The 15474-nt window shown below is 36.7% G+C and overlaps 3 non-coding genes across 3 annotated transcripts; all 3 read left to right on the top strand.

Moving 5' to 3' along the window:
- Positions 1-2212: 2212 nt before the first annotated feature.
- TRNAK-UUU (transfer RNA lysine (anticodon UUU)) lies at positions 2213-2285 on the top strand. Its single transcript has one exon. It is a non-coding gene; the product is annotated as a tRNA-Lys (tRNA).
- A 12359-nt stretch (positions 2286-14644) lies between these two features.
- Positions 14645-14717, top strand: TRNAK-UUU (transfer RNA lysine (anticodon UUU)). The gene has a single exon. It is a non-coding gene; the product is annotated as a tRNA-Lys (tRNA).
- A 207-nt stretch (positions 14718-14924) lies between these two features.
- Positions 14925-14998, top strand: TRNAI-AAU (transfer RNA isoleucine (anticodon AAU)). Its single transcript has one exon. It is a non-coding gene; the product is annotated as a tRNA-Ile (tRNA).
- The last annotated feature ends 476 nt before the right edge of the window (positions 14999-15474 follow it).

Raw genomic sequence — 15474 nt, 5'->3', positions numbered from 1 at the left:
TACATCAATTTAAACTGACTGGGTTCCGGTTCCCCCCACTATTGTTTAGTTTAGTTAAGTGGTAATTTGTGACAGCTTCACATCATCAAAAGAATGTTTCACTTCCCCTCCCCTCCCCCAGGAGTTCGTGCTGGATCCACCACTGGAATCAATAGACACTCTTCCTATTCTTTTTGTCACCCTTGATTGTGTAGGGGCTCCCTCGTACAAATAAAGAAGCGGTAATATTACAATCAAGGGGCGCTATATATTAGGTATTTTTTTAGTTACCTACCCCTAACCGCACAGGGCCATCTTTCGTAGAATAAAAAATATTACGTGATATTCCAATCATGAAAGGGGAGAGGATGCTGTAAATATATTTCTTATTCATTTTGTCTGTCCTGCTTATCAAAAATTACTTTCTGTTGGAAGGCTACTGAAATGAGAGGGGCAAAATAAAAAGTCGTACCCCCTCCTACATGGTTGCTCAAATAAGTACTAAAGAAAGCATTTTGAACTAAGATATTTAAGATTTAAACTAGGAAACTAAGATATCCTACATTATGTAAGGATGGCATATTCAGGATTATTATTATTATTATTATTATTATTATTATTATTATTATTATTATTATTATTATTATTATTATTATTATTATTATTATTATTATTATTATTATTATTTGAATGTTTTTGGAGCACCGAAATTTTGTAAGACGAACAATGATATGTAGAGGTTTAAGATGGGTGGTCATAGAGGAGGAAAAACCAGGATTTTTCTCTGTCTGACTCTCTAACGTAAAGATTATGTGCTGAAGGTAAGAAGCATCATCATTCTACAATAGGTTGCTTTTACGTAGAATATCAATTACTTGAGTTCTCCTCCTTCGGTCTACTTACCTTATGTAGTAAATTCAAAACAATTTCAATTCAATACAAATACATTGTGAAACTTTTCCGTAATTAAACATCTAGGGAAAATTAAACATTTAATAGGGAAATATGTTATCAAAATATCCAAACACGTAGATAGAAGACTATCTAGTGAGAAATATTGTGAAACTTTATAAAATTCTCCAAATTAGAATTAACATTTACTGGGAAACATTCGTTATGCGCCAGCGAGCATATGGTGAGCAGTGAGCACAGGGGAAATAATTACGAAACTGTTTGCAAACAAAATTAGGGACGCTAATACAAGTGCGACAACAGCATTTTTTCTTTTTTTGGTATCGTCATGAGTTTTACACATACGTTACAATTTGATTCTTTCCCAAATAAAAAAATAAAAAAATAACCGTAGTGTAGTGATAAAAATGATAACGGCACTTCCACGGGATCGAACCCGCTACCTTCAGCATACAGACTCGTTGCTTTAACTAACTGAGCTATTTGTTTTTTTACTTGAACTCAGCCTGTTCCGGTAAAGACGATATTTCATTACGATCGTCCTACCAATTCGTCCTTTTCCATAGATAATTTCCACTATTTGCTCTATCTTTATGTTAATACTTAGCATATATTCATATATTTGGAGTTTGCAGATAATGCATATAATAAGACATACTAGAAATATTCGTTAAAAGTTTAGTTTGTAGATTTAATCCACATTTCTCTCAATGACATAGATGTCGCTGCTTCGTGTTGAAATGCAGAATTCCCTCGTGTTCTTGAAAATTTCACACTTTAGCAGAGTTGGTAATTCTCGAGATTTCTGTCGATTTAATTTCTTTTGCTTCTAATTTCTTTATTTTAAGCTAATATCTAACACAAATATTAAAAACGGGTTTGTTATTAACCTGTCCTGCTGGGGAAACCTTCCGAAATTTCGAACATATAAAGAAAACGGAGATATTTTCAAAAAAACTTCAAAATAAAGAGACGCGTCATTTATTTTGCTCATGGTAGTACATAATGAAGTTTGACACGTGTCGAGGAGGTTATACTGGTGGCTGAACTAGGCAAAAACAGTAGGACTGTCTACAAGCGCCGTTATAATAAACAATTATAAAATCTATGATGCATTTCACGATGTGTTTACATACTTTTGACAAGCCTCTATAAGTAAATAACAGAACTGTGAACTCTAAAAATGATTTTAAAATAGTGGCATTCTCTACATTTGTATGAAACATCATATTTTTATAAGCTGTCGTAACAATAGTGGTCACGTGTTCAATATAAACTAATTTACTATGAGAAACATATGTTACCAACTACTTTCCTATCAGCCCGGATAGCTCAGTCGGTAGAGCGTTAGGCTTTTAACCTAACGGTCAAGGGTTCGAGTCCCTGTTCGGGCGATTACAAATTTTAAGTTTTCAGAATTAGTCATCAAAGCCAAAATCTTGTTCAATCATGAAGATCTTGAGGTATTCAAAACATGATGATTGATTGTGGAAGAAGAAAAACAATGGTGTTGGCTATAATCTGGTGGAAACAGGAAGATTGTCTATACAATTTCAAGAAAGTATTTCATGTTGATCTGGTTTGCATATTCAGTCTCCTAACTACGAAAATACTACGATCACTTCAAACATAATTATTTCATGGATTTAAACTGTTTTGCGTAAGTTATTGTGACCTAAAATGAATAGACACTTGTGCACAAAGTGTATATATATATTACAAGAGATGCGACTTTCAATTATTTGTCTAGAACTCAGTCGTATCTTGTGTAAACAAAGTTATTATGAAACAGAAAAGCACTTTATGTGAATGTTAAAAGAAGGTTCCAGATACCATAACAAAGAGTCACACAGTTTGAATAATAGATTGTAAATGCGATATTCACCTGTTCCAAGTCCACTTTTTTTCTTTCGATCGCTACTACGTTAACCCGGATATTAAGAACACTCCTCTCAACTATTCTACTACATATTTTCTTTCAACTTCTATTAGGAAAGTGTATAATCTTATACGAATTACGAATTTAAAATGTTAAACCTAAAAAACAAAGTATAAGTATTTTCGTTATTCTATTAACATCCTTTGATTCTTAACAAACTCAAGTACAGTAATTAAGGTTTTCTTAACAAAGAGAACATTTCAATTGTTTCATGTTATAGGACTACATTTTGAAATTACAAAATGATAACTTGTGTGTAAGTTGTTGCAAATACGTTCAAAATGTTCAAAGTGGCAGAATATTAACAACCATGCTTTGTTTCCCCCGCGATTCTTTATGACTTGCAACAATATGCGGAAACGAGAGTAGCCAATCAGACGTGCCGGCTCAGACGATGTTCGTTTTTTTTTTTTTTTTTTTTTTTTTTTTGGCTTCATTAAGTTCATATATTGAAGATACGTATGGGCAGATTGTCTATTTTATAGCATCCTTGTTTTAGGGCGTGTTGGATAGGTTCCTCTCAATGATCTGGTGTCTTAGAGAGGGAAGTTGGAATTCTCAATGACCGTGCGACTTAGGGAATTTGGTAATTAGATGCCTCTAATGACCGAGCATCTTAGAAAGGTAGAAACGAGCTCAATGACCAGGCGTCTTGGTGGCAGCGTTGCCAGACTCACAACTCGGAATTATTCCAAAACCTGATCGAAATTATGCTAGATTCGGTCAAATTATGCTAGATCCTCATAAGTACTAATTCAGGAGTTTTAAAAGAAAGAAAGAAAAAAAAACGAAGTTGAGATACGATAAAGTAACTTAAAATACACAGAGCGCAAGAATGCGTGGATAGAACTCAATACGCACCAAAGCTTTAACTCAACTAAACTAGTGCAGTCGTTGCCAAACTCAATGGCGTATATATCGTATAATTGAATGCAAAGTGTTTGTTTACATATTTTAAAAGAAAATTACCTCGCAGCATAAGCGGAGTTGGGAATTGTCTGTTGGGGGGCAGATTTTTGGTCGGTATCGGATCTTTCATTTCAGGAATAAAGATGGTCATGAAGTCAGAAATAAAGATGCTGAAGTTGTCAAAAAGTTGGGGGGAGAATGGCCCCCATAGCTCCGCCCATACCTCGCAGTTAAAGGATTAGAAAACCCTGGGTAGAGCCAAAAAAAAAAAAAAGCCCAAAGCCGTTTCTAACTTACTTTGGAAAATAAGACTGCTTGAATGGTTTACCGACTGTATGAGTCAATGGAAGAGGATACATTTCTGCCTTTTTTTCTTTCCAGAACCAACTACTTTCTCATCTCCAGGTTTTACGGCTTTTTGATAAACTTGCTGAAATTATGCTAGATTTGGGTGGGATGCTAAAAGCAAGATGCTAGATGCTAAATGCATGCAAATTATGCTAGATCTAGCATCATTATGCTAGATCTGGCAACGCTGCTTGGGGCGAGATTGATGCAGTGATGCCAACTTAATATGTTACAAAATCCCATCCCGAGAGATTGAAATTTTCCCATTTTGCTTTTTGAATTTCCTACGCTGTACTAACTTAATTACAAAAAATCAAACCTCACAAAATATGAAAAGTGAACCTACTGTATGGCATTCACGTTCTTCAATATATTATTGAATTTTCCGTAAATCCTAATCTAATATGTTTATGAAATATTTTATGAATAAATACCTTCCTTAATTGAAAGAAATAACTTACAATGCCAACGAAAAGAAGTACGTTTTGTTGTCAGAATTTCATATATTAAGCATGCTTTTGTGCTGTAGTCTTGTACGTAACGTAATGAAACTGGACAAGCTTCACTCTCAAGTCATTATATGTCGAAAGTTTTGGAACTTGATTGTTTCTCTCGTTTGGTACTTTACTTTCTTCATTTTTTTTTTTAGTTTCAGATTCAATTTACATTCCTTGGCAATTGTTTTCTGAGATTTTCAAGCCCTCCTTAAATCACTTTCCATAATAGCATGCATTTTAAGGTAACAAAATTCGACAATTAGCCTATTCAAGTAGGCTACATTAGTCTACTTCCTGCTCATTAAGAATATTTGTTGTTGAAGTAAATATGTGAAAAATCCCATACATCCAGCTACTTCCTACGAAAATTCTCTTTGAGTTCTTAAGTCGCTAAGCGCTTTTGGCGTGGGAGACCCGGGTTCGATTCCCGACGGGAGCTCATGTGGTTCGGACTCCACGTTGATCACTAGTTTCCGTCTCATATTATATAGCCTCGCTGCTGAAAGGACATTAAATTCAAAATAAACTCAATTCAAAATTCTCTATCCCTATTCGAGAAATTATGTTTAAAAAAACGAAAAAATGGGATTTTCCTCGGGTTGGCATCACTGGAGTGATGTCTTCTGTGGTGTGCTTTCCTCTTTTATCCTAAAATATCGGCTACCTTCGTTGATCTCCGTCACTTGATGACCGTTGGCGATGGCGGACGATGTCTTCTTCAGGATGTCACATCTGGAGTGTTTATATCTAGCACGTGGTGTAGAAATGTAAGGTTACATCTAGCATGGTGTGAAAACATGCGCCTTGCTAAGGCAGTATAGGTATAGTAATCATGGGACAATCGCTTATTATAAAACTTATTATGTTACAATGTAGTTACAAGTCGAATGATGGTCCAAAGACCAACAGAGTCCCTTAATTTGGTAGTAGGTAATTAAGGATGTGCTAGTGCCCAGTCGCAGCCAAGAAAAAGTAGTAGGGATTGTCAGGGCCTAGTCGCACGAAGGGAGAGAGGTTGGTAGTCTCAGGGCCCAGTTGCAACCAAGAGAGGGTAATAGACTATAATTCCCAAGACCCAGTGCAGCCTAAGAAATGTAAGTAAAGTGATCAGTCAGAGCAGGCTGACATCTTCGACATCAATGCAGAATATTTCCTGGTGGATTTTGTTTGCAGGAAGTTCCGGGCCTCAGCTCATGCCTTCTGTGTGCGTTTTCCTTGGCAGTTGTTTGCTAACGTAAGTGGATTTGGGGATCACAACTATCCCAGATTCCTGAGGTATCTTCAAAGTTGCAGCGGCGTTTTGTATACCTTCATCAGAAGTCCTGGTAGAACCTTGGGATGGTGATGACGTTCCTCCTTTTTCGTACTTTCGTTGTTATGTGTTGTTTGTCGTCTGCTGCTGTGTTCTTGTTGTTATTGAGCAAATGGAGCGCCGTGATATGCTGAAGAAGATATGCATGTATGTATATGTATTAGGGATGGGCCGATTCCAGATTTTCTCGATTCCAATTCTGAAATTTTACTCACGATTCTCGATTCCGGACTCGATACCGATCCTGGGTAAAACAAGTAAAAAAAAAAAAAAAATTGAATTCAAAAACATTTTATTAGCAAATGAATAAAAACTCTTTCAAAACAATGAAAAATTAAAATTGAAATGTTCAAAACCTGCAAATGTGGAATTAGAATGAAAAGAAAAGTACCGGTATTATGTTTTGAAAAGTCTTAAAAACTAAAAGTTTGGATTCTATTTCAAATTTCTGTTAAGAAAAACAAGCATTTGAACCCTATCTGGGTCCAATCTGTTTCTATGGTTTATTTAATACTTTAAACAGATAATCTGTACATTTCTTAGTGTTTTCGTAAGTAACCATCATAAAAATACATGGTTTTGAGAATTTTCACTATTTTTTCGTCGGAATCGAACGGAATCGGTATCGAACCCAGTAGCGCAAAGAATCGAGAATCGGCGATTCCTCGATACCGCCGGTATCGAAGGTATCGAAGAATCGAGAATCGGAATCGGCCCATTCCTAATATATATTATTGGCAACAAACTATAAACGTTTTAGCGCCATGAAATTAATTGTTCTCGCTTTTCTCGAAAATCACCCATGAAAATTTTTACCCACAAACATGTCATTGAAATGAGAATTAAATGAAATCTTTCAGTTTAACGTCCCACGATTATGCATGAGCTTTAGGCTTAGGGAGACGATGATTAAGGCAAGTGAATGATGATGACAGAATTGGTAGAATAAGAAAGTAGGAGAAAACCGGAGTACACACACGAACACGAGGTTGTTTACCATAACCTTACTTTCCCTGGAATCAAACCTGGGACCCCACGCTGCAGAGTTAGGCGCTTTACCACTGAGCCACCGAACACTAATTCAGCTCTATGTCACCTACAGGTTCATAATATCTTACCTTGCACAATATTAAATCGTTAAGCAGAAATTAAATTTTGAGAATTAATGATGGTTTTGGGATATGTCGTATTACCTATGCTGTGTACTATCGTAATGAGGAGGTTGATGAGAGTTAACTTCAATATCAGTTCCATCTTAATACTTTGCATGATTGTCACACAAAATCAATTTTTACGTTTACGAAAGATTCATTTTTCGCGATTTTCTCTAAAATTACGCTTTAGGAATTATGTTCATTCATATAATTTTGTTCGGTTCAATGGAATCTATCAACTGTTACATAAGGTAGGTGCAGTTATATACGCCATGTTAAGGGTGTTGCGTTTTTCATGACCTTAATTTTCATGAAACACGAAGAACAACATATGTGCGTTGCAGAGTAGCCCTTTTCGCGTGTAGAAAAAGAGAATGTGAGAGTGATGCTACTCACTTCTATTTTGTATCCAGGGTTAAAAAAAAAAAAAAAAACGTATGGCGTATTTACTAACACGTGCAGGTAATTACGCCAAGTCTAGAATACCACTAGAAAACTGTAATAAATCTAGCAACTGCTTACATCGTCTGTATTATACGAACTCAAATATTATTACGTAACATGGCTGAACCAAAAAATAGAATAACCAAGGTACAAGATGAAGATAAAAAAGATAAAATGTATAAATGATAACCACCAAAGTTAATGTGAAGTTCCAAACTGAAAAGTCTTTGTTCATAAGAAGATTAACAGATGGAATCACTGTACTGTGACTTAAGGAAAAGAAAAAACTACAGCGATATTATACAGGACATGTGGGAAAAATGAAAGCATCTATGTTTTCTGCAGTCAGTCCTGCACAAGCCCTAACGTACAGTATTTCGCTGCACCATGCTTGCTATTAATTTAGTAGCAATGGAATCACATATAGGCCCTACTGAAATTACATTTACAAAACAAAGTGTTTCTAGACGGACACGAAATAAGGCGTACATGCTGTAAACAATCGGCAATGTTCTGAGTTAGCACGGCACTAATAACACGATACTAATAGCACGGTCTTTTACCTCTATGAAATAATGACGTCCTTCCACGGAGCCTTCCCGAAGCAAACAACACTGCACGGTGTGGCGGTCTCAGCGCTGTCTCTCGGAGTATTCGTCAAATCGGACTTGTCCAAAACCGTGCACATATTGGAGGTGCATTTTAGCGGATTTCGTCTGGAACGTCCTAGCACTGAACAGTTGACGTATTTAGCTGCACTGGCGTATATATATATATATAGTTACCTTGTGTTTCATCTTTCGTTAACTTTTGGTTACACGTCAATACGACTGTATAATTTAGTACACAGGGTCCGCTATATAGTTTAAAGGAGGGACCTTTTAGTGCTAAGTAAATGAATATTAATATGAAGTGAAATCTTTCAGTTCAACGTCCACAATTATTACCCTAAAATTAAGAGACGTATGATTAAAGCAAGAGATGATGATGGAAGGATTGATGGAATGAAATGTAGGAGGAAAGCACTCCGAGAAAGCTCACGGACACGGTGTTGTCCACCACAAATTTACTTGGCTAGGGACTGAACCAGGAACCTCACGAACCAGAGGAAAGCGCTTAAGCCGTCCATGAATGAATATTAATAGTGGAAAATTTAGTGGAAATGTATTTATTCAGAGCCGCTCCCCACCCCTATTCCCCCACATACACTGAAATGAGGGATTTGGTAGAAAATGTCGGTGCTGAATTATCAATTCATTTGTTTTCGACCCAATTCTTTTTCAACAGGTAACTCGTTCTCGAAAGAAAAAAATCCTTATGCGTTAGAACTAAAGAAGTAATAGAGCGTTTCCAATCAGCATGTGTGATGATGAAAGACTGAATCGAAATATATATGTGGATATTTATTAGAAGGACATCCTGACACAGTAGGTAACACATTAATTTCATGATAAGAAAGTTGTTCGCATTGACCCCAAGCACAACTTGTTACAATGAAGACGTGCGCTGATATTTGCAAATCAAATTCGTTACGTACTGCAGTCAGTGTGTTTAACCTTTGACACACTGGCTTATATTCTTGGTTGGAATACTAAATACCTAATTTGTTTATGTTAATATAGTCCGTCGTATGATATTAATATTGGGCTTTTTTGTTTTGTTTTAATTTACAGATGCATAATAAGTGAAATAATTCACTAGTATTTTAGACTTCTAAACTATGCTATGTATAAGTATGGATAGTTTTAGGTTTGATGGATTGGGAGTACTCTGTCTTAGTAGTAAAGCGCTTACCTCTGGTCCATGTGGTCACTTTTCGATCCCCAGCCAAGAAAGCTTGTGGTGGACAACATCGTGTCCGTGGGTTTTCTCGTTTGCTCCCACTTTCTCATTTCACTAATTCCTCCATCATCATTCACTTGACGTAATTATCGTTTTCCTTAGCCCAAAGGGCATAATCGTGGGACGTTAAACTGAAAGATTTTTTGTTTTGATTGATTATACTTTAATGTCACTTTAAACAGCTAAAGATATGCCACATTGACTTGATCCCTAGTCTTCCGTTGCAAGCGCTGCTATCGGCTGAAGGAGTTCCACTCGCTTTCTCTCGCTTAGCAACAACTGAACCCTTATTGGCTCAACGCGTGGGTGTGTGAGAGTGTGAGCTTTAGTTCGCATTTTTGCCAAGGCTCAAGACATTTTGGCAGCACAATAGGTTATATGAGACGTGGATTTCCATTTTACCACTTTCAGTGCTAAGCATTGAACTGAGGTGTTTTATTCTGGAACAAGCAGCATGTACTGGCCTCTTGAATACCAACATGTGCATAACACATACCGGGTATGTATTTTGAATATTCTATAAAATTCTTAATATTACTGATTTCATGTTGGAAGCAGTGCTGCAATAATAAGCATATATTTAGATTTCAAATTGTCTGCTTCACTTACGAGGAAGGTCCATAAACCGTGAGAGTTGAATTTTGATGAAAATTAGTGACAAGATTCAGTTCGAGTTGCTAAGTAACGTAGTAATAGTCACTCGATGCGCAAATGCTTCGTTGAGCTGCTACACCGACGCCATCTTGAAATCCTGTAGGCAATGTCCAAGAATACCCTCTTAGCACAAAAATGAAAAATCTTTTTTATTTATCTGACTTCAGTATTGTAAACCAAGGTAAATCATCTATATGTGAGAGTACTTCCAGTGCATGACCGCCATCTCGAAAGGCGCCATATTGAATCGTCGTCAAATATGATAAATGGCAAGGGGGTCATGTGGGGTATCAAATAGAACTGGAATTTACTCCTGAATTCATTTCCCTAACCAAAGTTTAGATATCTGTTTTCACTTCAGAGTTAAGAGCTCTCTCGCTCACAGGAACATACAAAAACTGAGCAAGTAGAATTTGTGATATGAAATGCGGTCGTGCAAACATTTGCATGATTTTAACTAATGCAATAGTAGTTATTTGATCTACAATAACCACTATACCAATCAGATCTTGAGACTAGTGAGAGATACCATTAATTAAATTGAAATGCCTGTAGTGAAAAATGGAATAGCAGCACTCTAACAAATTATACTTATTTCAAAATCGCTATATATATGAGTCTGTGTGTGTTGCGATTATGCATAGCATTTAAATGCTGTAATATAAGTTAGGTGGAACGGCACATATGGTTTTAAAGAATCTGTCTTGAAGTTATTAGAAAATTAATAGAAAAAAATATTAGAAAAATAATATAAACTATTGCACACAAGGAAATATTAACCTACTATCCTTTTGCTCTTCAATTGTGATGATGGGGATCCAAAACGTAGTGATTAGCACACAGCATCATGGAGCAGTGCAAACACTTAACAAATGCACTTTCATCACAATCTTCATGACCACAGACACTATTTTCTACTAGTCTTCAGAACATTTGTAAATGAACCAACTATTGCTCCTGTTACGTACTCATATTTCTGATATGCATATACAAGCATGTCCTTTAGGACTGGCGCACAAAATTGATTATACACAACAGAATGCATTTTCTTTATGAAAATTCTGCCATATGACTTGTACACCGAACAAGTGAACACCTGGTACAATCAGTTATTTATCACAGTTTTGATATGAAAACTAGTCTTGCCCTTATTATAAGCAAGTGTTTTATCGTTAAAGGTGGAAAGATGCAGATATTTAATTATTTTATATTGAAGGGAAAAGGAAGAAAGAGACTTGTTTTATGGATTGCAACTTGGAATTGAATCTTGTAATAATCTTTACTGCCACATATTCTTAGCAGTTGTGCATGCATTCTCTTATCAGTAATAGCAGAACAAACACGAGAAAAGTGAATTCTAAGTTTCCAGGTGTATCTTCTAAAAATTGACTGTGAACTGATAATTTAAATCTCCTTCATTGTTCAATATGGCAGCAATAAATCGATTGTATTTAGAGAAACTGTGAATAAATACATTAAAGTATTTTAACTTCGTAATATGCAAGGTAAATTATAGGTCGTCAAATATGAGTATTGGAAAGGAACGCAATATTCTGCAACAATGATGGTCTTTGCGTAAGGTTTCTAGATTGGAGAATAAAACTTAACACACTATAATGGACCACGTAAAATTGCCTAAAAGGGATTTTTGGTTTGATACAATTCAACGTCCCACACACCTGCTACGCTAAAGGAGACGTGGACCTATTGATTATAGTGGAATCTGAATCATTTTGGTCGTTCAACTAATATGTACCACTTTATATAATTTTTCTACTATATATATATCCGAACAATTCCTTTGGTATTCTCTGCTTGTCAGTACTATTAGGCATGTTTCATCGACCAACTGTCTATTCCATCGCACTTTGAAATAATTATAACTTGTAGCATGCTGATATTCCATTTTTCACTACAGAAATTTCAATTTAATTAACGATTTCTCTTACTAGTCTCAAGATCTGATTGGTATAGTTGCTATTGTACTGCATTAACTACTGCATTAGTTAAAATCATGCAAGTGCTCGCACGACCGTGTTTCATGACACAAGTTTAACTCGCACAGTTTTTATATGTTCTTGTGGGTAAGAGATCTCTTAACTCTGAAGTGAAAACATATATCTAAACTTTGGTTGCGGAAATGAATTCAGGAGTAAATTCCAGTTCTACTTGATACCCCACATGACCCCCTTGCCATTTATCATATTTGACGACGATTCAATATGGCGCCTTTCAAGATGGCGGTCATGCACTGGAAGTACTCTCGCATATAGATGATCTACCTTGGTTTACAATACTGAAGTCAGATATATAAAAAAGATTTTTCATTTTTGTGCTAAGAGGGTATTCTTGGACATTGCATAAAGGATTTCAAGATGGCGTCGGTGTAGCAGCTCAACGAAGCATTTGCGCATCGAGTGACCATTACTACGTTACTTAGCAACTCGAACTGAATCTTGTCATAAATTTTCATCAACATTCAACTCTCACGGTTTATGGACCTTCCTCGTTAGTTTAATCATTGACCATTGGAAGCAGCGCGCGCCATTGTAAACAAAACATGGTTGACCTCTTATCTGTTCATGAGCGAGTTTCCTGGACGTTTGCTTGGACGAAGTAAATACCACGAATACCAGCAAGAAGCCCATATCTTACTTCGTATGATTTATTCTTGTGCAGCTACACTAAGGAGGAGATCCAGAAGTCCATACTTCTCACAGCGGAGGAATTAAAGTCACGAACTCAAGGGGTAATTTAGCAATATCTCAATTCAGTCACGAGTTTTAAAAAAGGCATGAGTAAGAAAAGTAAAGTTATAAGAAAAATCGAAAATAATCTGTTTAATTTGAAAATTCTGATAGACGTGAAATGATCGAACTCTGGTGGGAGAGCCTTTGGAACTTTAACTGTTCTCGATGATTCTGTGTTCGTGTCCCTCTCGTTCTAGGTTCCTAGAAAAACGAGCTAAACGAGTAAAATCAAATAAAATCACTGTAAGTAGAAATCTAGTAATAAGTAGTTAAGTCAGATAATGAAGCACATTCAGTGAACCAATTAACTATAAAAAATAAAAATAGTCGGTAGAGCGTTAGGCTTTTAACCTAACGGTTGAGAGTTGAGTCCCTGTTCAGGCGAGGAGGGGTTCGTTTTTAGTTCAAAAATAAAAATATTAATGTTTTGAATAATCTGATGACTGTTTCTGCAATTTCACTCTCCACACGGCCGGCATGTTGACTGTACAGAGATGATCACTTTGCCCCGCTGCCATTGCGTTGTATTTCGTTAACACGCACACACTGCTGGAACCGATTGGAGGAGTGGGCTCGCATTCTATTCTGCGGAAGAGACAAGAATCAGTCTGGGACTACACTCATCTCACGAGAGGTGTGAGCATACAATGAACCCAGAAATATTGTTAAACATGATTATTTTGATGTTCCGGAGTTTTTCTATGAGGAAGCATGATAAGGCACGAGCATACCGACCTCCAAATATTTTAACATTACTGTAACACTGCACTTCTGCCCGACGTGCATCTTTTCATTAGGGATCGGCAAAATCGGTTTTCATAAAAAAGGAAACCGGTTTCTAGGAAAACCGAAAAACCGACATTTCGGCATTCTTCAAAACCGGTTCGGTTTTCACCGAAACCGGTTTTGATTTTCGCCAAAAACCGGTTGTTTAACCCAAACCGATTTCGGTTTTCTCCAAACTCAGTTCGGTTTTTCACCGAAACCGGTTTGCGTTTTCTTCAAAACCGGTTCGTTTTTCACCGAAACAAGACAAAACTATTTCTCTGTTAACGGAATCGGTTTCCGGAGAACAACGAAACTACTCTGGTCAGAAATAGAATCAATCCTGGGAAAAAACTGAAATCGGTTTTGAAGAAAACCGAAACCGGATCCGGTGAAGAAACCGAACAGGTTTCGAGAAAATCGAACCGGTTTCGGTGAAAAGCCGAACCGGCTTTTGGAGAAAACCGAAACCCGTTTCGGTGAAAAATTGGCTTTTTGAAAATTTTCGAAAAACCGGTTTCGGTTTTCCCAAAAACGAAAACCGCAAAACCTCTTTTTGTGCCCATCACTACTTTTCATATGTGCAATCGGCCCCAACTTCTTATTTATGAATGACAATGAGTGACCGCATCGAAAAATAAAGATAGTAAAGCTCTTGTGACCAGAGAATAATCGGTGAATGGACTGGCTTTCCTGTTGCTTCGACTTCAACCCCATTAAGCACGTTTAAGATGGTATGGGAAGACGTAAACATTCAGATACATGAGATTTGAGAAGCATAGTCTTAGGTCGCAGAGCTTGTATCTCTGTCCGTGGTGATCGCAGAGCCTCTTAAAGACCATATTACTCCCTTGATGTCAGGGATACATCATGAGTTGTAGTGCTTTCAATTAAGTTATTGGATCTGTTTAAAAGGGTCATCTTTGTTCTTCTAATCACGTGTGATTTTTTCTGTGGTTTCTTGAATCATACTTTAGTGTAGAACTACATTTTACGTAGGGTTCAAACTTCAGCAATATATGCCAAAGCATACATTAAACTACCGAAATATACTTTCGTCCTTAAATTTTGTATCTAATTGTGTGCACCTGCTCAGAAATGTATTCGACAGAAAGTTTATGTTCAGACTATTGTTGATAGCCCGGATAGCTCAGTCGGTAGAGCGTTAGGCTTTTAACCTAACGGTCCAGAGTTCGAGTCCCTGTTTGGGCGAGGAGAGGTTTATTTTTACTTCGAAAATACAACTATTAATGCCTCGAATAATGTGATGACTTTCTGGTATTATGACGACCATTGACCGATTCTTAAGATGTCATGGTATTTAAATAGGTGCATCAAAGCATAAACCAACTATAAATTTTGATTGAATAAGTATATATTCTCTGTTTTACGAAAAGAAATTGCAGACTATATCATCGAGGCCGGTTAGCTCAGTTGGTTAGAGCGTCGTGCTAATAACGCTAAGGTCGTGTGTTCGATCCCCTCACTGGCCAAAATTTTTGTGATTGTGCGCTTTGATGCGTCTTCTCGTGAATCTAATTCTTTTCTGGACGCTGACTGCGAGTTGGAATTTTGGACGCTTATATACGAAACCAAACAGAAAATCTAAGATTACGAGATGAAATAGGAATACAAAGGGTCTTTCCTCCACGAAAAATCATCTCCACACGTTCAACGAGGAGTAGAGCGAGATATGTATGGAATGTCGTGATCAACATTAGTTTACCTTCTCAGATCAAAAACACTATTTCAGTGTCACATGATGCACAACAGAAAGAAGCTATCAACCTGTGTGTCAGTAAACTAAGGAGAAGTGGTTTGATCTCTTACGTTTTTATCAGGAAGGTTACTTTGTTCTTAAGAACCAGTGAAATTGGAAACCTGAGTAATACTCTCTATTATATATAGTAGAAAATTTCGGAATCAATTTCTCGGTCACCAGGTATATTGTCCATCTTATTTGCAGAAT

This window comes from Thermobia domestica, chromosome 15 (assembly GCF_964235325.1).
Source record: "Thermobia domestica chromosome 15, izTheDome1.hap1.1, whole genome shotgun sequence".
In the NCBI taxonomy this organism is placed as follows: domain Eukaryota; kingdom Metazoa; phylum Arthropoda; class Insecta; order Zygentoma; family Lepismatidae; genus Thermobia; species Thermobia domestica.
This window is presented reverse-complemented; position numbering and strand designations above follow the sequence as displayed.